A 26,410-nucleotide genomic window follows, 5' to 3' on the forward strand; every position below is an offset into this window, starting at 1 on the left:
CGCAGAGATGATAGGTCTGCCAGGGGGTTTATTTGGACTTTTGGGATCAAATATAAGACGGGCGTGATGGGGTGATCGTTCTTAAGATACTTCAATTCGTCCATGCTGATGAGGCCCCATGACCTCCAACCCATCAACATTGAATAAAAAGTCAGTTGAGACTTCTTTACTGAAGCTACATCACAATGTCTGTAGCAGGAAGCATCATTCAGCTGTAATAATGCTTCCTCCATGTAGAGGTCTCTTCCCCATAACACAATGTTGCCCCCCTTATCAGATTGACCTACAATAATATTGCCGCAACCCTGTATTTTCATCACCAAATCACTGTATTTGTGGTTTCGTCTGTGTTTGTGCTTATTGCCCTTTAATGTTCTTTCGAAAAGGGCCTTAATGTCCTTGACCACCGCCTCTTGAAAAATGTCAATGTTATCATGCACCATTTGTGGTGTGTATGTCGATTTTGGTCTAAAGTTGGTAAGACCAGCAACGGGATCACTGGGGTTAGTGCTAGTACTTTGTGAAAGAGATTGCTCCAAACGTAGACCATCCAAATCCTGTAACAAAGGCATATCATTAGCTGTGAGTGCTACTTTACTTGGAGTATTTTTGTCAAATCTCACTTCTGCCTTGCGGGATTTATTGTTGATAAAATGTTTTTTCAGTTTGAGCTTGCGCGTGAATTTGTACAAGTCAACACGTGTATCAACATAATTGAGGTTCCTGGGAGGGCAAAAAGATAGCCCTAATGAAAGAGTTTTTAATTCCGTAGGCGTTAACGACATAGAAGAGAGATTAATCACAGAGAAATTTTCATCTACCTGAGCCCCTATTGTGTTTTCTTTCTGTTCCACTGTTTTTGTAGGTCTTGCGTTTTGGCACGGCGCCTGGCATTGGATTTGCGGCGCTCTCTGCGTTTTGTGTTTGGGCTTTTGTGGTAGCTTGGCGATTCACCCTGGGCCGTAATGTGTCCCGTCTGTCCTGGCTCACACATTGCAATTCCTGTGCCAGGGTAAACCGGGTAAACCCCAACCCAGACCGTGTTCTGCTTGCCTCGTACTCTGACCCGCTATCAATGCTGGAGCTGAGATCTGCATTAGAAGAGCTGGCAGACAGAACTAATGTTTGTCCATCATTGTTAACTGGGGCATTTCGTGTAATCGGTGGCTGCGACAGTTTCCTAGCGTCATACTTGCGCGCAAATGTGTAAATGCGCCCTTCAAGATAGTCATTTTTGTCGCGCTGGAATTTGTACTGTTTACGTTTGATAATGAGATCCTCTTCCTTTTGTACGCGAACCATCATTTCATCTCTCAGTTTTTGACACTCTGAGATTTCTGCTCCCAAACCGTCTATTTCTGCTGTTAACTCTTCGATTTGTTTTTGCAGCTTGATCCGGTCTGATTCTGCATAACGAACCAAAATCTGAACCAGTCGTTTGGAAGACTCCAGATTACACTCGCCCCATTCCCTCAGCATTTCCGGGTCAGGGTCATCATAAGTTGGGGCCAGCATTAATCGTAGCCCCCTGGGTATACAATCGACCTCCAAATATCTACTTAAGGAGCGATGCTCCCACCACTTTGCCTGTTCTCGTTTAGTTAGTTTTTCAAGTTTCTTAAAGTGGTCGCGGAGACTTGGGCCACTTTCCAATATTTTCTGGGCGGAACTCGCCACTTGAGATCCCCCAGCCGGGGAATCATCAAAAACATCGAGGGCTGTCACCTCCCTCCCTCTTCTTGCGCCAGCCGCCATGTTGCTTAGAAAATATTCTTTTGTACGCAATAATGCGTTACTCACTATTCGTCGTTGTGAAGTTAAATGCCACTCGCCGACGAATATGGATTAAACTCCTTCTCGGGACGTATCTCCAGACTTGCCACTTCTCAGGCGGTTCAACAGCGCGGCTCCGAGACAGCCGTCCCACCACGCCGGATCCGCTTCCGAACTGGCAATATTCACAGGTATCCCGGGGCTCTTGCGGTCTCTCCCAAACAGGAGAAACAAACACATCCGGTGCACCGGAGGTTACAACTTCCTGCTGCGTGGCCTCTTGTTGAAGGAGGGGTCCCCTCCGCCGGAGAAGCACACAACCGGCCTACAAATGCACAACAGTTTCAAATGCTAAGTGCAGCAGACTCCATTCCGCCGCGGCACCGCCAAGAAACAGGAGACCCCAAAAATTCCGTGAGTAATTGTTTATTCTGCAACGGACAGCATAACATTTCGGCCTTCCAACGGCCTTGGTCACATGGCGCCACTGAGGGCGATGGCAGAAATTTAAAGTACAAGTGCATAAACGTTGTCCAATCAAAATGGATATATGCAGGTAACACAATGAAAATAGCAAAAATACTGCACATTTACCGTTTTCGTTACTGTGTGCATATAAATCATGAAATCACAATCTTATGTATATATATTTATTACCTCTCTGACGTCACTTTAACCAAAGCGGAGCAGCAATTACTTTCTCTCGGTCTTAATTTCTGTCCTGAACAGCCATTTAAATATGCCTCGACAAGGGTAGATGTTTTTTGCTTCATACGGAAGCTTAAACTAAAAAAATCTTTTCTCTACAACAATTGAAGTCCAGCTCTAACACACCCTCTACAAGCACATCTAATGAGGAACCTCAGTTGCTGGCAGCAGATGTTCCGGCTTTACTAAATCTGCATGACTTAAATCAGGCTACCAACTCACAACCAATGGGTCCTGATGTGGACATTAGTACTCAAAGGAGATTAAGCAAAATAAATATGGCACAAAAGGGAGCAGGCGTGACTCCATTTAAAAGCAAGTCAGATTTTCTCCCATTAATGGCTAAAGATGCGCTAGACACATTTCACGACTGTATCACTACGGAAATCAAAGCGTTCAACAGAAAAACTAACAATCGTAAAAGGCAAAAATTCAATCAAAAACGGGCCAACTATTATGCACTAATGAAAAAATTAAGTAACAATACTAACATCGTGGTGAAAACTGCAGATAAAGGCGGGAATATTGTGATATGGCCTAACTCTGACTACACAACAGAGGCATACAGACAATTGCACGATACTACTTGTTATGCAAAATCTGTCAACAAGGAATATTTGAAGGCCAATGAAAGTTTAAATAAACTCCTACTGAGATGGCGTAGGGAGGGCCTCATTTCTGGAGAAGAGTATAAGTTTATGCATAACGAATTCCCGGTACTACCAGTCTTGTACCTAATACCGAAAGTCCACAAAGGAATCACACCCATACCCGGCAGACCGATAATCTCGGCCATCAACAGTATGGGAGAAAAAGTTGGACAATATATAGATTTCTTTTTACAGGACCTGGTGAGTAACCTGCCCAGCTATGTCCGAGATACTGGCGATTTTTTGAAAAAGATAGAAGAAGTTGAATGGCAGGACGACATGTTACTAAACCATCATCGCACCCCATCTCCGGGACATCATCATCACCTCCTTCAACACCGCCACCTTCCCGGAGAGCTGGAAGCACGCCGAATTCAGCGCCCTCCTGAAGAAACCAACAGCGGACCCCACCGACCTCAAGAACTACCGCCCCATATCGCTCCTCCCTTTTCCTGCCAAAGTCATCGAGAAGACCGTCAACAGACAGCTCGCCGCCTTCCTGAAGACAAACGGATCCCTCGACCCCTCGCAGTCCGGTTTCCGAGCCAACCACAGCACCGAGACCGCCCTCATCGCAGCCACTGACGACATCAGATCCCTGCTCGACAACGGGGAAACAGCGTCTCTCATCCTCCTGGACCTCTCCGCAGCATTCGACACTGTCTGCCACCGCACCCTAGTACAGCGCCTCAGCAACATCGGAATCCAAGAGAAGGCACTGGAGTGGATCATCTCGTTCCTCTCCGGAAGAACCCAGAGAGTCCGCCTCCCCCCGTTCAGATCCGAGGCCACCGAAGTCATCTGCGGCGTAGCACAAGGATCATCACTCAGCCCAACCCTTTTCAACGTCTACATGAGCCCTCTCACAGTCATCGCACGCAAACACAACCTCAACATCATCTCCTACGCCGACGACACCGAGCTAATCCTCTCCCTCACCAACGACCCCGCCACCGCCAGAACCAGCCTACACGAAGGGATGAAAGACGTCGCCGAATGGATGAAGAACAGCCGCCTGAAACTGAACTCAGACAAGACGGAAATCCTCATCCTGGGATCATCACCCTCCACCTGGGACGACTCCTGGTGGCCCCCTGCCCTGGGCACCACTCCCAAACCAACGGACCACGCACGCAACCTGGGTTTCATCTTGGACACCTCCATCTCGTTGACCAGACAAGTCAACGCCTTCTCATCATCATGCTTCAACACCCTGCGCATGCTCCGTAAGATTTTCAGATGGATCCCCACCGAAACCAGGAAGACGATCACCCAGGCACTCGTCCCCAGCCGACTGGACTACGGAAACACCCTCTACGCCGGCACCACAGCCAAACTTCAGAAAAGACTCCAGCGCATCCAGAACACCTCCGCACGACTCGTCCTGGACATCCCCCGACACAGCCACATCTCCGGCCACCTGAGAGACCTGCACTGGCTCCCCGTCAGCAAGAGGATCACGTTCAGGCTCCTCACCCACGCACACAAGGCCCTCCACAACCGGGGCCCCAAGTACCTCAACAACCGCCTGACCTTTTACACGCCCACCCGCCAGCTACGATCAACCCACCTCGCCCTCGCTGCCGTACCACGCATCCGCAGAGCCATCGCCGGAGGAAGATCCTTCTACTACCTGGCAGCCAAGACATGGAACTCCCTCCCGATCCACTTCCGGCTAACCCAGGATCATTTCTCCTTCAGGAAGCTCCTCAAAACCTGGCTCTTCGAGCAGTAGCGGACCCCTCCCCCCAAGCGCCTTGAGACCCTTCCGGGTGAGTAGCGCGCTATACAAATGTCCATGATTGATTGATTGATTGATTAATAACTTTGGATGTTGAGTCCCTTTACACAAGTATAGCCCATGATTGTGGCCTTAATGCAACAAAACACTTTTTGAATCACAGACCTGTGGAATTGTATGAACACAACAAGGTTGTACAAAGTTTAATGGACTGGTGCCTCAATAATAATTATTTTGCTTTCGGAAAAGAAGTGTGGAGACAATTGAGGGGCGTTGCGATGGGAGCCTGCTTCTCCCCCAGCTACGCGTGTTTGCACGTGGGCTGGTGGGAGGAGCGGTTTCTCAACGTCACGCACAAAGTGTGGGTGAAGGAAAAAATCATCAAATATTTGCGATATATTGATGATATTTTTATTGTTTGGCAAGGAGAAGAGAAAGAAGCTATTTCCTTTATTGAAGAAATTAGCAATAACTCCCTGAATCTGAAATTTACATCACATATCAGTGTTAAGCAGGTGGAGTTTCTAGATGTTAAAATCTATATAGATGTCAACAATAAAATACAAACCACACTTCACAGAAAGCCGACCGCAGGCAACACCACTTTACATGCCTCAAGTCTCCACCCCAAACATACCATCAATAGCATTCCCTTTGGAGAAATTTTATGGCTAAAAAGAATTTGTAGCTCCACTGACGATTTTGAAAGATGTGTGAGGGAATTACGAGACCGACTGAAAGTTCGGGGTTGCTCGGACTCTATGTTTGACCAAGCTTTAGTCTCAGAACATGAGCGAGTCTCTTCCCAGTCGATATTGTCAGTGGTCCTACTCGAGAATGTAATCAGACTGCAGATAAAAAGGCAAATGACTGTCCCAGATTCAAAACGGCCTTTAGTGATCAGGAATCCAAGATCAGAAAGATCATTAACAAAAATTGGTCTATTCTCCTCACGGATAATGTCCTAGGATCTATGTTACCGCCCAAACCATTGGTGACTTTTCGCAGAGCGCGTAGTATGGGAGCAGTTCTGGATCAAAGCAGTCCAGAACTAAAACAAAAAACCACTTGGCTGCAACCTGCAGCAGGGTTTCGCAAATGCTCCAGTTGCAGGGCCTGCAAGTTTGGTGTGAATAAAACCCACTACTATACCCCCTTCAGCTTTGAAGAAATTCCGATCATTGGCAACCACACGTGTAAAACAGAATATGCTGTGTATGTCCTGACGTGCACCTGTGGCCTTAATTATATAGGCAGTACCAAGCTACAGGTGCACGTCAGGATCTTACAGCATCTCCGAGCTATTTTACATAGCGATCCGTCTTACCCAGTGGTGCCCCATTTCGAAAACAAACACAACAAGGATGTGAATTGCTTAACGTACTATGTAGTGGGAGCAGTGCCAAAACTCCGCAGGGGACGCAATAGAGAACTTAAATTAGGACAACTGGAGTCCAGCATGATCCTCGAGTTTGATAGCAAGTGGCCCAATGGGCTGAATAATACTGAGGACTTGCGTAATTTTCTATAATGGGACTGCCCAGTTACAGACTTCTTTGCTCATTCCTTTGATATGTGTTCTGTGACCCTGGGTAGTCAGGTTTCCTGTTACCTGGGGGGATAATCTCTAATGAAATGATTTTCTGATCCTCTATTCTGACAATAAGATTTCCTATGGCTAGTCAGGTTCCCTGTTAGCCAGGGATTCGCGTCTTCCAGTTCCTCAGTTCCTTTAAGTACATTTATTTAATATCCTGTTTTTCTAGTAGATCCTTTTTAGTACTTTTTTATACACAGGGTGTTTTTATCACTTTTAAATGATAAACTCCTAAACCAATATGAAATGTTTTTATCATGCTTTTTATCTGACAAAATGAGGTTTTATCTTAATTGTTTAGATAGCCTTGATTTATCATATATATACAGATTGTTTTATCATTCACTATAGCACTTTATCCCGATTTATTGCACGTGTTATTCAGCTTCTTGCACTTTAGACATGGACTTTTTGACACTTGTGGCAGCACGTTAAGGTTTACCCGCCTATCCAAGCAACAGATCCCCTACTTCGACATACCGATGTGCACGCATGATGTATTATACAGTAATGAGATTCTTTATTTTGCACAGCCAATGATTTATCCGGTGATATCTGTAAATTAGAAATATTTATAATTTTATTTCTAAATGTTGAGTATGTGGTCGTTTTTAAACGACAAACTCTAAAGTTATTTTTGCGTATTTGCACATAGAATTGTATTGCATAGTATGTTGTCCATGTTCATGGTCACATGACCTGGTCAGAGGGTGGTTGTAGGCGGGCTACCAAGCATTATAAAATCAAAAATAGTTACCATCAGTCATTGCATGTGAACAAGGGCTTGCTCAGCCCGAAACGTGTCGTGCACTTTCCACCAGCTGAACTGAAATAAAAAAGAACCTGTAACTCGATCCAGTGGTCTGTCTCCTGCTTTCTGCTTCGTTGATCCAAGTGGGGATTAGAAGTGGCGTTTTGGAGTTTTGTGTATATATATATATATATATATATATATATATATTATATATATTACCTACTGGCGGTCGCCAGTAGGTATATATAGTTAGGATTTTTTCTCTATGGGATTTTTGAAAATTCTATGTCTAATAACTTTGGCGTTTGTGGACGGAATTGGCTGAAATTTTCAGGAAAATGGAACATTTTGTTTCTGAGCAGCCACTGAAAATTTGGGGGGGGTTTGTCAAGGGGGGGCTGAGAAAAAAGGGGGGTCCCAAAACGTGTTTTTCCCATGTTAATTTCCATAGGGCGGTTGGCCTCACTTTTAGCCCGAACGGCTGAATGGATTTGCACAAAACTTGGCAAAATTGTAGGGACTGGTAGCCCGATGTGCCTTTGCTAGGTCTCAATATATGTGATCCAGTGGATTTTGAGAAATTAACGTTCAAAAAAAGATATATATCTGTAAGCGCGTTCCGGGTAGCGCTCCGGTTCGCGTACTTGACGCGTAACGGAACTTCGCGTAGCGAAGCTGATTGGCTCTCTGGTGTCTGTCAACATTCTAAACAGTCCGGAGCGGCCGCCATCTTGTCTCTCGGTAGGATCGAGAGACAAGTGGAGGCCAAAACAAAGGGGGAAATGACCATAAGGGGGCATAGTAGATCCTCCCTGACCCCCTAGGTTTGATGTGGAGGCTTTAAAAGGGCCCCGCGGGGCAAAAAAACAACAACATTTTTTTTGGTTTTTTTGCGTGGGGAGCGCCAGGTTCGCGAACCGGGAAGCGGTCCGGGGAGCGTACTATAAGGAAAAAAGAATGATAGACTTTTCAAATATTGTATGTTAATTGATTGTTTGTTTTGTTGATTTTTTTTATTTCTTTATTTTTTAAGCAATTATTTATTATTGTGATTGTGTTTCAAAATTTAATAAAATGTCTAATATTTCACTGTCTGAAATGTCGTTATTTTCATTGAACATAGCTTGTAATGTTTGAGTGTGTAAAATGTCCTCATTTTCAAGGAGGACATCTACTGATTGCACACATTGCAGTAGTTCTTGGTCCCAAGTTTCATCCATAAATTCAATGTCATTTGGATCAATGATTTCTTGGTTGGTCTCTGCAAGGACAATTTCAAATGAAACTTTCTGTTCGCCTTCCATTTTGCCTGAAATTTGCATTAAAAAAATATATATTAGTAGAGATAGGGCACTGTTGGGATTAATTTTAGATAGGCAGTTTTTAACAGTGAATTTATCTTTGGGCAGTGTATAGTATCAGAGTGGAAGTAGGAATATAAAAAAATTTATGTGATTTAACGTAAGTAAATTCGTAATTATACAAGAGAAGCCTAACTCCATCCATAACTATAACAGAGAAGTCTATCTAAATCTATAACTACTACAGAGGGATAGTATATAACTATCAGAAAAAGTTTACCATATTAACTTAAAGTGCACAATATACTTCAGTTTTTAAAATAACAACTTACCTTTAAAAAGAAGTTGAAGTTATTAGTGAAAATCGTATTGAAATGTACACCAGGAAGTAGTAGTCAAAATGGCTGTGTTTCCTTCTCTTCCTTTATATATATTCAGGTACATAACCAATCAAATGTCAGGTAAAAAAAATAGAAAATGAAAGTAACATTTTAATTGGTTGTCAATTCCAACACTTCAGATGTGTTTTGTGAAGTAATTTACCTCAGGGTATTTAGAGAGGTCTACAGGCTAAATGGCTAAATGGAATTCCAACCAAATTTGTGAAAATGGTAGGGATTGGTATGTAGTATGAGCAAATCTATATTTGGTGAAAGTGTCTCCAGGGTTTCTTCTGTAAATTACTTTCCCACCTTTTTTAATGGAGCGCTTCCCGGTGAGCGCCCCGGAACGCGAACCTGCAGCGTTACGGGAGTCCACCATTTTGTGTTTCGGTCGAATTAAAATACAAGATGGAGGGCAAATAATGTTCAGAATGGGTAGAAGGGGGCACGGTAGACGTATCTTGACCCCCTAGGTTTTCTGGGGGTGGCTGAGGAGGCCCATATGTGCGGAAAAAAACATTTTTTTTAAAAATTTCGCGCGGTTAGCTTCCGGTTTGCGTACCGGGTAGCGCTCCGGGGAGCGTACTTTGTTGAAAATTTGTGAAAAAAGTTAGAGTAAAATAATAATTGTGAGTGATCAGATGTAGGGTAGCTCTGAGAAGAGCTTTTGGGTTTATGGTACATTTAGGTACTTATAAGTAGGTACCAATGCACAGTCTTAAATTCAAAATGAAAACTCTGTTGCCCTCATCTGAGAAGTGAACTCCATCTCCTCTGTAGATATCTTGCATGTAGTAACGCAAGTTATTGTTGTACATGGAGCCCATTCCATGGTCTCTCATGTAAGCTGAAACAGATTTGTTTACATGCTTCCTCGACTTCTCAATTTGTGGACAAAATTGGTTCGACCACCTCCATTTCTGTCTTTGGCATATATTTGAATATACCAAGGCAGTTTGAGGAAAAAGTGCCATCAATTGCTCAAAGGTGTCCTTTAAAAGCATTTCCAGACCTACACCAGTCAAAGTGCCCAAGTCATTACCTCCACAGTGCAAAATTAACAGGTCAGGTTTAGGCAAATGCATAAAGGTTTTCACCAATGGTATCAATTGGTGACATTTTAATCCTCTGTGGCCAAACCACTTAATTTCCACATCTTGTAAATTGAGGTTAGGTAAATTTCTGTTCTCAGCATACCTTTGAGCCCAGTAGATGTAACTATGTCCAACAATCCAGACAGAAAACATGGTGAGAGAAGGTTCTGCTGCAGTCAGATGAAGTGTGGCAATGAAATGGCAGTTGGAAAAATAAGAGTTTAAAATGAAAAAAACTGTGGAGTTTCTGTGTTAAGGAAGCAGTAGCAGTGATTGGTGGATTTTGATTGCTGAAAACAGAAAGTTAGGGTGCATGGATGTGTTCTTTGAAAGATGTAATTTGAATGGTCAAGAAAAAATCATTTAATGAAAGATTGCACTGGATACGCAGGTGCACTGAGAGTTCAGAGTTCAATTGAAACATTGTTGTGTGAACTTGCAAACATCAGGGGTCTTTCAGGAGGTGGTTGCTATGCAAAAAAGGCAGAAAGGCCAGAGGGGGGAAGGGTGTTGATTTGAAAAAAGTGAGGGAAGAGTTTTGATTGGGTTACATGAGAGATATGTGTGATGAGTTACAGCATTTCTGTGCTTTTCATAGCTGCAGACTCTGGAGTGCATACCTTTTGCTCTGCTAAAGACAATTTGGTGTGTTTCTGAGACTGTTTTGAAACTCATAAAGTATTTGCTAAGGTGAGAAAAGATTTGTTTAATTTAGATAGAGAATAGTATGGTTTAGGGAGAAAATTATGAAGAAAGTTGTGTATTTAAAATGTTGCTTTGTGTCAAGTGTTTTACAAATAGATTTTGTTTCTTTGTGTTACATAGCCATGTTAAAAGTGATGCAAAAAAATGCAAGGGTCTTACAAAAATGCTTTCATGTGTCTTAGGGTATTTTAACTCACTTCCCCATGAATGTATGAATATAAATGCTTTACAAGATGTGTTTTAAAACGTTTTTTGAAATCAATTAGGTTTCTTGATATGTACTGCTAGAGTTTCATAGGTTGCTTGGGGCATATTTTCAAGGCTTTTGACTTCCTTTGATGTAATTTTTCCCATTTTAATTTAAGACCTTTCCCTGTGGTGCAAGGTCCTTGTAAATATGCCCCCATCTGTGCTTGGCAAATTTAGATTTTAATTCTTTGACTAACATAACCATGTTAAAAGTGACCCAAAAATGTTGCAAGGGCCTTAAAAAAAACGCTTTCATGTGTCTTAGGCCATTTTAAGTCATTTCCCCTTGAATGTAGGTATCTAATTGATTTAGTTGATGTGTTTAAAAACGATTTATGAAAACAATTAGGTTTCTTGATATGTACTGCTAGAGCTTCATAGGTTGCTTGGGGCATATTTATAAGGCCTTTGAGTCTCTCTGATGTTATTTTTCCCATTTTAATTTAAGACCTTTCCCTGTGGTGCAAGGTCCTTGTAAATACGCCCCCATGTGTGCTTGGCAAATTTTGATTTTGATTATTTGACTTACATAGCCATGTTCCATACAGTTCTAACCTTCTGCGTAGTCTTTGATATGCTAGACTCCATCTGCACTATGAGATACCTAAGCAAAGGAAACACAGGTGATGTGATTGTGAAATGAGGAAAAGAAACTGCACATTTTTCAATTACATCACCTGTGTTTCCTAAGTTTACGAATGACATTGTGCAGATGAGGTTTAGGTCTGTCCACGGACAAAGAAGAGGTCTTGCCTTTGTTCAAGAGTGAAGTGGACATGACTTACTTCATTGGTAGGCCTTCACATATATTATCTCGTCTGTACTCTTCAACAAGTGTAAATCTCATCTGCAACCCTGAGTAGGCCTCACCTCAAACAAACCTCTGGATAGGCCACACCTTAATGTCATCCTGAATCAATCATTTAACATGTTAGGGACAGATTTATGATAGGTGTATGACTCTTTTGCGTCACTGTGCGTCACTTTTGTGACGCAGCGGCGGTGCAAAAGATTTGCTATGTGGCGACATATTTAAAAATTGATGCATCTAGGCAGATGTGTCATGCTGTAAAGTCCCGTGCCACATGAAACCGATGCAGCAGTGATGCAAAACATGCACCATGTTGCAAGACAGGCCTCATTTAATCTCCAACAAGATTAGAAGCTGAATCTTCTGTAAATGTCAAAATTGTTGTATACACTGTTCAACTTCTGTGTACTCTTTGATATGCTAGAGTCCATCTGCACTATGAGATACCTAAGCAAAGGAAACACAGGTGATGTGATTGTGAAATGAGGAAAAGAAACTCCACATTTTTCAATTACATCACCTGTGTTTCCTAAGTTTACGAATGACATTGTGCAGATGAGGTTTAGGTCTGTCCACGGACACAGAAGAGGTCTGGCCTTTGTTCAAGAGTGAAGTGGACATGACTTACTTCATTGGTAGGCCTTCACATATATTATCTCCTCTGTACTCTTCAACAAGTGTAAATCTCATCTGCAACCCTGAGTAGGGCTCACCTCAAACAAACCCCTGGATAGGCCACACCTTAATGTCATCCTGAATCAATCATTTAACATGTTAGGGACAGATTTATGATAGGTGTATGACTCTTTTGCGTCACTGTGCGTCACTTTTGTAACGCAGCGGCGGTGCAAAAGATTTGCTATGTGGCGACATATTTAAAAATTGATGCATCTAGGCAGATGTGTCATGCTGTAAAGTCCCGTGCCACATGAAACCGATGCAGCAGTGATGCAAAACATGCACCATGTTGCAAGACAGGCCTCATTTAATCTCCAACAAGATTAGAAGCTGAATCTTCTGTAAATGTCAAAATTGTTGTATACACTGTTCAACTTCTGTGTACTCTTTGATATGCTAGAGTCCATCTGCACTATGAGATACCTAAGCAAAGGAAACACAGGTGATGTGATTGTGAAATGAGGAAAAGAAACTCCACATTTTTCAATTACATCACCTGTGTTTCCTAAGTTTACGAATGACATTGTGCAGATGAGGTTTAGGTCTGTCCACGGACACAGAAGAGGTCTGGCCTTTGTTCAAGAGTGAAGTGGACATGACTTACTTCATTGGTAGGCCTTCACATATATTATCTCCTCTGTACTCTTCAACAAGTGTAAATCTCATCTGCAACCCTGAGTAGGGCTCACCTCAAACAAACCCCTGGATAGGCCACACCTTAATGTCATCCTGAATCAATCATTTAACATGTTAGGGACAGATTTATGATAGGTGTATGACTCTTTTGCGTCACTGTGCGTCACTTTTGTAACGCAGCGGCGGTGCAAAAGATTTGCTATGTGGCGACATATTTAAAAATTGATGCATCTAGGCAGATGTGTCATGCTGTAAAGTCCCGTGCCACATGAAACCGATGCAGCAGTGATGCAAAACATGCACCATGTTGCAAGACAGGCCTCATTTCATCTCCAACAAGATAAGAAGCTGAATCTTCTGTAAATGTCAAAATTGTTGTATACACTGCTCAACTTATGTGTACTCTTTGATATGCTAGAGTCCATCTGCACTACGAGATACCAAAGCAAAGGAAACACAGGTGATGTGATTGTGAAATGAGGAAAAGAAACTCCACATTTTTAAATTACATCACCTGTGTTTCCTAAGTTTACGAATGACATTGTGCAGATGAGGTTTAGGTCTGTCCAGGGACATAGAAGAGGTCTGGCCTTTGTTCAAGAGTGAAGTGGATATGACAAACTTCATTGGTAGGCCTTCACATGTATTATCTCCTCTGTACTCTTCAACAAGTGTAAATCTCATCTGCAACCCTGAGTAGGCCTCACCTCAAACAAACATCTGGATAGGCCACACCTTATCGTCATCCTGAATCAATCATTTAAAATGTTAGGGACAGATTTATGATAGGTGTGTGACTCTTTTGCGCCGCTGTGCGTCACTTTTGTGACGCAGCGGTGGTGCAAAAGATTTCCTATGTGGTGACATATTTACAACTTGATGCATCTAGGCAGATGTGTCATGCTGTAAAGTCCCGTGCCACATGAAACCGATGCAGCAGTGATGCAAAACATGCACCATGTTGCAAGACAGGCCTCATTTCATCTCCAACAAGATAAGAAGCTGAATCTTCTGTAAATGTCAAAATTGTTGTATACACTGCTCAACTTATGTGTACTCTTTGATATGCTAGAGTCCATCTGCACTATGAGATACCAAAGCAAAGGAAACACAGGTGATGTGATTGTGAAATGAGGAAAAGAAACTGCACATTTTTCAATTACATCACCTGTGTTTCCTAAGTTTACGAATGACATTGTGCAGATGAGGTTTAGGCCTGTCCACAGACACAGAAGAGGTCTGGCCTTTGTTCAAGAGTGAAGTGGACATGACTTACTTTAATTGGTAGGCCTTCACATATATTATCTCCTCTGTACTCTTCAACAAGTGTAAATCTCATCTGCAACCCTGAGTAGGCCTCACCTCAAACAAACCTCTGGATAGGCCACACCTTAATGTCATCCTGAATCAATCATTTAACATGTTAGGGACAGATTTATGATAGGTGCATGCCTCTTTTGCGTCACTGTGCGTCACTTTTGTGACGCAGCGGCGGTGCAAAAGATTTGCTATGTGGCGACATATTTACAACTTGATGCATCTAGGCAGATGTGTCATGCTGTAAAGTCTTGTGCTACATGAAACCGATGCTGCAGTGATGCAAAAGATGCACCATGTTGCAAGACAGGCCTCATTTCATCTCCAACAAGATAAGAAGCTGAATCTTCTGTAAATGTCAAAATTGTTGTATACACTGCTCAACTTATGTGTACTCTTTGATATGCTAGAGTCCATCTGCACTGTGAGATACCTAAGAAAAGGAAACACAGGTGATGTGATTGTGAAATGAGGAAAAGAAACTCCATATTTTTCAATTACATTACATGTGTTTCCTAAGTTTACAAATGACATTGTGCAGATGAGGTTTAGGTCTGTCCACAGACACAGAAGAGGTCTGGCCTTTCTTCAAGAGTGAAGTGGACATAACTTACTTCATTGGTAGGCCTTCACATGTATTATCTCCTCTGTACTCTTCAACAAGCGTAAATTTCATCTGCAACCCTGAGTAGGCCTCACCTTAAACAAACCTCTGGTTAGGCCACACCTTATCGTCATCCTGAATCAATCATTTAAAATGTTAGGGACAGATTTATGATAGGTGTATGCCTCTTTTGCGTCACTGTGCGTCACTTTTGTGACGCAGCGGCGGTGCAAAAGATTTGCTATGTGGCGACATATTTACAACTTGATGCATCTAGGCAGATGTGTTATGCTGTAAAGTCCTGTGCCACAGGAAACTTGCGTCAGGTTTCATATAGGTGTTTTGTTGCACGGTGGGCATCATTTGCATGAAAGCCCTGTAAAACTAACACAGTGAAATTTAGAAGATTTCACTGAGTCAGATTTATAGCATTGCTGAATCAAATCCTTACGCCTGTTTGAAACAGGCATAAGAAGTGAAGCACCATGCAATGTGTGGCTTCCTCCTGTGCATTGCAGTAGACATGTCGTGTTTACGACGTGATTCGTGCAATGTGCTGCTTTTGCGGCACAGATGCATGACGCATCTGTGCTGTTTTTACTCAATGGTGCTCCACATTGTAAATGCGGCACACCATGGGTGGCAGAGCAGCGGTGCACGTTAACTGGTGCATCCCTGGGGATGTGCCAGTTAACATTAATTTGCTCTTTTACATTTAAGTATGTGCAGGGGACACAGAGTCGGTGAGGCTTATCCAAGGTTATGAAGAGATGAGTCCTGTTTACTGAAAACTTGGACATAGGACTCACCTCCTCAGCATCGCTGGACATGGCTAAATAATAGCTGCAAAATGTTACTCTTGTTAAACAATTTTACTATTATAGTCTCTGAGATTTGTGCCTTACTCTGCAACATCTCATTGTTGTTCTCTTTTTTTAAAGATAACGACAACATCAAGTATGAGTGATAATGAGCAATCAGTTGATCTTGATCTTATCGTTGAACTTGTGATTGAAACGTCAGTGGAAGTGGATCCCTTAGATGATTTAAATCCTGAGGATGATGAAGACTATGATGAGGATGCTGATTTGTCAGAATTGTATGACATAGGGTGGGAAGCTGACCTGCTTGAGCCTATGGAACTATAAACATTTATTTTTAAAATTTAGACGAAATGAAAAGTAAAAATGTAAACCGTTTCATTTAAAATTAAACACACCTTCACAAACAGGTTATGTGTAGTGTCTTCAATAAAATATTAAAATATGCTCATAAAATTAGTTCAGATTCACATATAAAACAACACAGGTAAAATGTGGAAGCATTCAATTTCTTTGCTACTATTTGTGATTTCTAAATTTGCCAATGCACTAAAAATTGTTCTATGTAAAAATAAAAAGTAGTGTGTTAAGTTTTTGATGACTGGTATTGATTTACTGTTTGGTAATAGTGGTTAATAAAATTTTTTATTATATTTTACCACAGATTCAACTGCAGATCATTTCAAAATTTCAGAATGCCAACTAAGGATAGAATCAGAAAGGCTACAAAACGTCAAAGACAGCAGGTCCATCAGTTACTGCAGCAGTCCTCTACAATAAAAAATCGTCAAGTCACCAAGAAAGCACCGGGTAAGACCACGAGAACATTCATAAGAAACATTTGTAGAAAAAAAAGTAGTACTACAGAAAATGTTGTTGTACAGAAAAAGAGAAGCAATTTAAACGGAAAGGAAAGGCCAATCAAAAATGTTACTGCTAGAGCAAGAGATAATTCTGTGCATGATAGTAGAAGGAAACAACAGTTTAGAGACATTCGTAAACGAATGTTCCGCAACAGGATAATTGGCAATTTGTTAAAAAATATTAGGAAAGGTCAACAGAAAGTAGTTTTTTATAAGAGAAAAAAAAAGTTGAGAAAATTATTGATCAGGCATTTGAAATTAAACGAAAGTTATTTATTTTGATAATCAATAGAATTAGGAAGCTAAACAAGGCAATTTATGATTTCAAAAGAAATAGTAGATGGAAGAGAATAGTTAATCGTAGTAATGTTTGTGAAGTTTTTTCCGGAGAATGGATGCATAGTTCAAGTTGTGAGGCATTTTTCAATGAGGAGAGTTATTTCCAGGATAATGATTTGGTGCATGCAGTTGACACCAGCGGTCGAGCTTATGAGGTGAAAGATGGTTGTCCAGTTGAAAAAGAAAAAATTGTGACAACAGAGGCAGAGGAGGTGTTAGGTAATGAGGTTTTAGGAAGACGTCCTAAGGGACCTGTGTACACCTGGAAGTGTAGTAGTATTTGCAGTGTGCGACAGGATTCCATCAATTTGCTTTGTGATTTTGTACGGACATTTAATAAGAAAAGTTTGAAGCAGAAAATGAAGTTGTTGCAAGAATTAGATCCTTGCAGAGTGAGAGAAGTGACAGGTTTGCATGGTCATTCACTGGCTTGTCTTTCCAGGAGAGTATGCCAGAGTGTTTTTCATCATTTCAGGATGCTAGCAGTGCATCATAATAAAGTGAGGAAATTAGTTAGAATGTTGTATTATGCTAAGAGTCCAGCAGTTATGCTTAAACAATTATGCGCTGCTCTTTTGCATGGTTCTGAAATAGATGTGCAGAATATGTGTGAAGAAATTGAGTTTTGTTACTTTGGAAGTAAAGAGGAGAATGTTGAAATTGACCCAGAAGAAGAGGGTAATGTGGAAGATAGTGTACAGGTTTCCAGTACAGATAATTTTCAGAAGGAAATTGTCACGTTTCAGGTGAAATCAAGTGAGAGGCCTAATTTCACTTGTGTGTGTTGTAGACGCACTTATTATAAGAATCAGACTAAGTTAGTGGATTTATATGCAAAAAGTGAAAGGGAAAATAATAGTGAATGGAAGGATTTCGCTACATACTTGATGGTAGAAAATTGTTTTGATTTGGGATCGGATCAACGTGTGTGTACTTATTGTTGTAACAAATTAAATCAAAACCAGATGCCTGCTAGAGCGGTTCAGAATAATCTGGAATTGGTTGAGATTCCTTCTGAATTGAAGGATTTAAATACTTATGAATCTATTTTGATTCAAAGTATCCATCCCTTTCAGGCTATTGTAAGAATGGAGCCAAAGACAGGGAAATTGCCTCCATCAGATTTACAGAGAGGATTAAAGGGAAGAGTTGTTTATTTGCCTCTAGATTTGAAGAAAAACATTAACACAATTGGAGTAGAAAAAGTGGAAGAGGAACCTCTGGTTATCTTAGTTAATGGGGTTCCGACAAAGAATAAGAAAATATGGCAAGATTTAGTGGATGTTAGGAAAGTCAAAAAGGCAACATTGTATTTGAAAAAAAATAATAAGTACTATAAGAATGTATATGTTGCAGAAGAGGAAGTAAGTGAGGAAGAGGATAGCGATTTGTGTGCTGGTCAAATTGAGAAAGTAGAACCCTCTAAAAGTGAAGAAATATATGAACATTATAGTGTTCATCCTTTGCATTCCAAGGAAGTCATGGGGAATGCTATTGAGTTGTTTCAAATGAAACAAGCCAAAGGCAGTCCCATTAGTGTCTGGGAGGAAAGTTTGGAAGCTCGGTGTTTCCCACAGCTATTTCCAACAGGTCAAGGAGGAAGATATGATGAGCGACCTCATCAAATTCCTGCTTCTGAATACCGGACTTTACGATTGTATGCAGAAGATGCTAGGTTTCGACAATGCATTCCCTATTTGTTTCATCTCCTGTTTGAAAGCGATCTGTCTGGACTGTCATATGCAGTGAACCACATCTTGAAAAGTGGTATACAGATGCAAAACATCTCGGCAAGTGACTTTATGGATAAAGTCAATGTCCAAGACAGTATTTTGGATTGTCACCTGATTAATCTCATGGCGTGTCAGCGTGGTACTAATGAGTACTGGTACCGTCGTCATGGTGACTTAAAATGTATGCTGAGGAACTTAGGAACTCCCACATGGTTCCTCACTCTGAGCTGTGCCGAGTATGGCTGGGAAGACTTACTTGAATTTCTACGAGAGGCAAATGGAAACATCGAAAACATCGAATTCAAGACACCTGGAGAACTGTGCTCTTTGGATCCAGTCAATGTATGCAGGTACTTCAATCATAGATTTGAAGCTATGATGTCTTTCATCATGAATAAGAAGAATCCACCTCTTGGAGAGGTGTTGGATTTCTTCTGGCGGAAGGAGTACCAAGCAAGAGGTGCTCCTCATATACATATGCTGCTGTGGATCAAGGATGCACCTAAATTTGGAACAGATCCAGAAGACTTAGTGATGAGTTTCATAGAACAGTATTCTACATGTGCTGTTCCAAACGCAAAGGAGGACAAAAGCCTAAGAGAACAAGTTCTACGCTTCCAAAGCCATCGTTGCGGAAAGTACTGTCGTCGTAAATTCAGAAACAAGGACAAGTTCTAAACCAAATGTCGTTTCGCCTTTCCACGACCGGTGATTTCTAAAGGAAGAGTGAACAGTTCGATGTCTTCGCTGCGACATAATGTGATGAAGAAATCACCTAAAAACACATACAATTTGAAAAGGAACGCAGAGTCCAAGTATATCAACGACTACAACCCAGTGATTTTGTCCATGTGGAATGCTAACATGGATATACAGTTCGTGGCTGATAACTGTATGGCTGTGGCTCGGTATGTGACATCTTACATCACCAAAAAAGAAAAGACAGAATTGAAGGATATGTGGGAGGACATTTCCCATGAAAAGAGCCTCAGTAAGAAGTTGTACAATTTCAGTCTGAAGATGTTGTCACATCGAGAAATCGGAGCTTACGAATGTTCTGACCGGTTGTCTTCAGCAAGTCTCTATGCCAAATCCAGGAGTATCGTTTGGGCGAGTCTTGGTCTTGCTGCAACGCGTAATCGAGTTCTGAAACCTGTGCAGGAAATTGAGTATTTGGCGGAAAAGGAGCCAAACAGTACCGATATTTTGAAGATCAACATGTTGGATACATATTATCCAAATCGAAGCAGTCACCTCGAGAATGTTTGTCTGTATGAGGTTCTACAAAATTACATATTCAAGAGAAACATCAAAGAAGATATTGATAAAGGAGTATATGCTGTAATTGGAAGTGAGGGATGTCTGGTCAAGCAAAGAAAATGCCACTTGGTAAACCATCGAAAATTGAGTGGCGAATCTCCTGAAAAAAAGGAGTTTTTCTATTTAGCACTTTTGCAACTTTTTAAGCCTTGGCGTGCAGAAGAGGAACTGCTTGGAGATTTCCTCTGTTACGAAGACTCTTTCACTGCTGCCAAGGAGACCATAGAATGTCCTGCTTTTCCCAAATACCTTGAAATGTTGAAAGCGGAAATCGAGCAGGAAGCAACGATTGCAGCCGAGATTGCCAGAGACAGTTCTCAGGACAGTCAGAGTTCTGTTTCATTGAGTCAGGATCCACTAGGAGGACCTGTTATCGAAAATGAAGCTGCCACTGCCATGAATGAAGTGGAAAGAGCCATGGCACATGCTCAGGAGGATGTGGTTAACTTAGAAGACTTGGAAAGACAACTCAACGTTGAGCAGAGGAAAATATATGACGAAGTTACCAAGCAAATTGATCATGGATTAAGTCATGAGAAGAAAGAGTGCTCATGTACGTCGTTGAAGCCTGTCCGACTGTACATGAGTGGAGAAGCGGGAACTGGAAAAAGTTTCCTCATTAAAGCAATTTCATGTTATTTGCAGGAAAGGACTGAGTCATCGCTGTCTTGTGTTGTCACCGCTCCAACTGGACTGGCAGCACATAACATTAAAGGTATTACTTTGCATCGTCTATTGATGCTGCCAGTGGAGCATGATAACAAATTACAATACCACAAGTTATCTGGAGATGCTTGTTGTGAAGTTTCAAGAGTCTTGAGGAAAATGAAACTTCTTATCATTGACGAAGTAAGCATGGTTTCCAATGTCATGCTTGCCTTTGTGCATTTGAGAATGCAAGAAGTTCTTAAAACAGAGTATGATGTGTTATTTGGTGGCAAACACATCATTGTTTTCGGAGATCTTCTGCAGCTGACACCAGTGAAAGGACAACCTGTGTTCAAAATGCTCACGCATGAAGATACCAGGAAGTGCCTAGGGAGCATTGGCAACGTCAATATATGGTTAAACTTCAATTATGCTGAACTGCATGAAAATATGCGTCAGGCAAAGGATGAAGATTACAAGAATATTCTACAAGATGTTAGAATTGGAAAAGTGACCGAGCATGGGAAAGAAGCTTTACATGCACGATTACTGTCAAATTTATATCCAGAACAAGACGTTGTGCCTGAGAATATTTTTCAGAAAATTACTGAGAAGAAATCTGGAATATGTTTGATGCCAACTCTTGCAGAATGTGCCATCTTCAACAACAAAATGTTGCATTTAGAAAACCAAGAGATTGTGAAACTGGAAGCTATTGACAGAGTAGAGCATATGGGATCAACAATTATGTTGTCTGAGAATTTGAAAACAAAATTGGATTCATTAGAGAAGACTATATCTAAAACTGCAGGTTTTGAAAAGACTCTGAATGTGTGCTTAAATTGCCGTATAATTTTAAGAAGGAATTTACATGTTGAAAGAGGTCTGGTAAATGGATCAATGGGTAATGTTGTTGATTTTGTGAAATACAGAAATAGAGATGGAATTGAATTTTTAAAAATTAAATTTGATGGCTTTGAGGAAGTACAGCTAATTGGTCGTTGTTCTGCTAGATTTTTGCTTGTAAAAGACTTATATGTTCGCCGTAAGCAGTTTCCTGTTTGCTTGGCATATGCGGTGACAATCCATAAATCACAAGGTTTAAGTGTAGACAGTGCATTGGTGAATATTGGCAGTTCTGTGTTCAAGGAGGGTATGGCATATGTGGCATTGTCACGAGTTAGAACTTTATCGGGATTGTACTTGATTGAGTGTGATGTCACAAACATTTGTGCGGATCTAGATTGTGTTAAGGAATACAATAGGTTAAGAAGAGAGTATGCGCCACATTTGCCTCAATATCCTTTGTTTGAGAAACGTGTGGTAGGCCGGAAACGAAGAAATGTGACCAATAGTAGGGAGGTTGTAGCAAAAAGACGAAAAGTCGATGAACCTGAAATTATAAGCAGAAAGAAAAAGGATTCTGTTGAAGATGTTGTTGGTTTTCAATTTGAAAACAGTTCTGGTGTCAACTGCTATGCTAATGTAGTGGTTAATGTTTTGTTTTCTCTAGAAAATGTAAAAGAAGAGATTGTGGTCAATTCGGATCACAGATTTTGCAGTTTGTTAAATTCTGTGTTAGAGAAATGTAGCACAGATAGAACAAAAATAGAAAGTGTGTCTGAAATTCGAAATCTGTTAGACAGATGTTCAGGTCAAACACAATTCTCTCAAAATATTCAGCAAGATTGTCAGGAGTTTTTAATGTATATGCTTGATGTATTGCATGCTGAAGGTGTAGATGTAGATCACCTGTTTGGGCTTTCTTATCAATGGCAGCATGACTGCGAGAACTGTAGGGTATCAAGTACTACTAGTGTAGACTCAGAAAGATTTATATATTTAACTTTGCCAGACAGTAAATCAGTGTCCTTTAATAAGCTAGTAAAAGCAGCTGATCACAACATGGAGTGTAGCCAATGTAAATCTGAAATGATGTCAACATTATTTATACGAACATATGGCCAGTATGTCATTTTAATGTTCCAACGATGTAGGCCTGATGGAACAAAATTGACAACTTTAATTAAAAATTTTGTAGCTTCGCAGTTGTCAATATCAGGAAGGACTTTTGTAACTGCAGCAATTATATATCATGACGGTCCTTCAATAACATCAGGACATTACACAGCTTATTTAAAGTCTAGAAACGGCTGGTCATTCTGCAACGATTCTGTTTTAACTTTCAAAAAAAAATTGCCGTATGACCTTAAAAATTCTTACCTGGTGTTTTTAAAACCAAAATTTTAGGGAAAGAATCTCGGGATGTGCTCTGAGGAATTTCAAGAGGTTCTAATGTCTCCTACACGATTTGGCCTTGAGGATAAGTGTAGTACAGAGACATAAGTTATTTTTGAGTATTAAATAGTTCCTGGAAAAAAAGAAGATTTTCTTACAGAAAGTGGTGGGCACAGATTAGTTGAAGGACAACAGAGTATTTCCCAAAGCAAACGGTCTTCTTACCATAACACTTGACGTCATGGAAAAATAACTGCACTTTGAATGAGTTCAGAAAAACTGTTTCTTTTTATAAGCTAATTCAAGCAGCCAATCAAAACATGGAGTAGAGGGAATGTAAGTCTGCAATGCTGTCTAGATTATTGGTCCAAACTTTTGATTATAATGTCATTTTAAAAATCCAACTATATAAACCTGATGAAAGTAAGTCTTCAACTTTAATTACAAATGTTGTGGCTACACAGTCGTTGATTTTAGGAAGAACATTTGTAACTGCAGCTAATATATGGCATGATGGTCATTTGACAAGATCCGCTTATTACACAGGTTATTGAAAATGTAAAAAAATTTGCTGTTTCGGAAATTAGTGCCATTTGACTACGATACAATGTTGCCTTTTTACTTAAAAATATTCTTACTTTCTGTTTTCAGAAAAGAGAATTTAGGGTAGGTAACTGGCGTATAATGATTCTAGGGGTTGATATAATTTTATCTACTGTTTTATATTGCTTTGTGATTAAAAGTGATGTAGAGAATTAAATAATTGTAGTAGTCATAGAGGTAGTGTAAGTCTGCTTCATAGTAAGCAGTATCAGTGTCATAGGAAATGTAGAACATGAGTGAGCAAGAAGGGTAAGATATTACTAGTCTAGGATTGTGAAAGTGATCTTGAACGTTTTCTTTCTGAAAGTTGCGGAAATAGAAAATGACGGGATTTGCTTACAAGAATTCCAAGAGTTATAAATGGCTCTTACATGATTTGGCCTTGTGGAAACGTGTGGTAGAGAGCGAGAAGTCATTTATTGTATGTAACATATTTCTCAAAACGATGGAGGTTTTCTTTCAGAAAGTGGCGGGCTGAAAATAAAAACAGCACAACCGAGTGTAAGCTGTTCATAGGACATCCTTCGACGTCATGGAAAGTAAGTTACTTTTGAGGAGTTCTGATTTCTGATTGGTTATGTTATATGGGTTTTTTAAACACAATCATTTTGATTGTGGTTTTTTTTTCCCCGCTGTTATATGATGAATACCTTCAAGTCACTGTTTTTAGTGAAATTTGATACATTCTGAGAACAGCAAAAATAAACCATTTAACATGTATAATTAATTCTGCACTGTTTGTATTTATGATGTACATTTAGAACTGTGTAGGAGGTATGGAGAAGGTGAGGCTTTTGTAAGTGTCAAAGTTGTTGCATACAGTGCTCACATTCTACGTAGTCTTTCATATGATAGACTACATTTCCACAATGAGATACCTAAGCAAAGGAAACACAGGTGATGTGATTGTGGAATGAGCAAAAAAAATTGCACGTTTTTCTATTATATTACCTGTGTTTCCTAACATTACACATCACATTGTGTAGATGAGGTTTAGGCCTGTTCCAGGAGACAGAGGAGGTCTGACATTTGTTCAAGAGTGCAGAGGGCATGACTCACTTCGTTAGTAGGCCTGCACATGTATTATCTCCTCTATACTCTTCAACAAGCCTAAATTTCATCTGCAACCCTGAGTAGGACTTACCTGAAACAAATCTGTGGATAGGTTACACCTTATCAGCATCTAGAAACAATCATTTAAAATGTTAAGGGCAGTTTTATGAAGGCTGTGTGCCTCTTTTACGCCGCTGTTCCGTCACTTTTGTGTAAAAGATGCACCATGTTGTAAGATACGCCTCAGTTCTTTTCCAGCAAGATACCGTCAGTTTAAAATGTATATAATTAGGATGTGTAGGGGGTATGGAGAAGCTGAGGCTTCAGTAAGTGTCAAAGTTGTTGCATGCAGTGCGTACTCTTTCATATGCTGGACTACATCTGCACAATGAGATACCTAACCAAAGGAAACACAAGTGATGTGATTGTGAAATGAGCAAAAGAAATTGCAAATTTTTCAAATACATTACCTGTGTTTCGTAACATTACGAATCAAATTGTGCAGATGAAGTTTAGGCCTGTCCAGGGAAACAGAGGAAGTCTGAACTTTATTGGTTGGCCTGCACATGTATTATCTCCTCTGTACTCTTCAACAAGGCTAAATTTGATCTGCAACCCTGAGTAGGCCTCACCTGAAACAAACATCTGGATAGGACACACCTTATTGCCATTCTGAAACAATCATTTAAAATGTTAGGAACAGTTTTATGATGATTGTGCACCTCTTTTGCGCTGCCATTGCGTCACTTTTGTGAGACAACAGCAGTGCAAAAGATGCACCATGTTCCAAGATAGGCCTCAATTCATCTGCATCAAGATACTGTTAGTTTAAAATGTATATCTTTAGGACTGTGTAGGGGGCCTGGAGAAGCAGAAGCTTCTGTAAGTGTCAAAGTTGTTGAAAAACTGTTTGTCCTTCAATCTTTTCCCTTGTCTTTTCTAATTTTTAAATACATGTTTTAATATTTTTCAAATGTTTGTTCTCTCTTTCACAGATTGAAAGTATAAAAATAACAAGTGACTAAGTTAACGACAATTATAAGGTAAATGTTTTGTACTCTTTTCATTACATTTCTATCACATTTAACTACTATTAGTTCCACTGCTTCATTTCTTTAACCCTCACTTTCCTGCCTTTGCTACTTCCCTCATTCCTTTCTCTATTACTTACTTACTCTACTCCTTCCACTCCTTTTCTCAGTCCCTCTCTTCTCATAGTTCCTCACTCTTGTTCACTCACTCCGTCTCTATTACTCTTAGTGTCTTTGACTGATCACTCTTTCACTACTTGTTCATTATGCTTTCTCTGTGTAGTTGAAGCACACTAAGGGGCATATTATGAACACAGCCAATAAAATTATTGCTGTTTTTATCGGCAGAAAACTGCTGCAAAAGCGGTTTTAGCGGCAGTTTTCTGCCGCAAAAGCGGCTTTAGCGACACATTTCTGCCGATAAAAGCTGCAAAACTTTTATTGCCTATGTTGATAATATAGCCCTATGTTATTTACATTTCTTTGCTGTTTCAATTATTCTTTTTCTGTTACTTCTTCTTTTCTGCTTTCTGTTTTTTCTCTCTGTTATTCCACATGTTTTAATCTTATTTTGAACATTCACTCACATTCTCTAAGAAACTCTTCTTTGTTATTCTTCTACTCTCCTTTTTTTCTTTCACTTCCTTATCTATTTTGTTTTTCACAATTATATCCTCTTCCATCTTTTCTTCGGTAAATAAATCTATTAAACAGTATCTCTGGTTTAGTCCCTATAGCTGTCTTTCTTTTAACATTACTC

This window comes from Lissotriton helveticus, chromosome 10 (genome assembly GCF_964261635.1).
Source record: "Lissotriton helveticus chromosome 10, aLisHel1.1, whole genome shotgun sequence".
Lineage (NCBI taxonomy): Eukaryota > Metazoa > Chordata > Amphibia > Caudata > Salamandridae > Lissotriton > Lissotriton helveticus.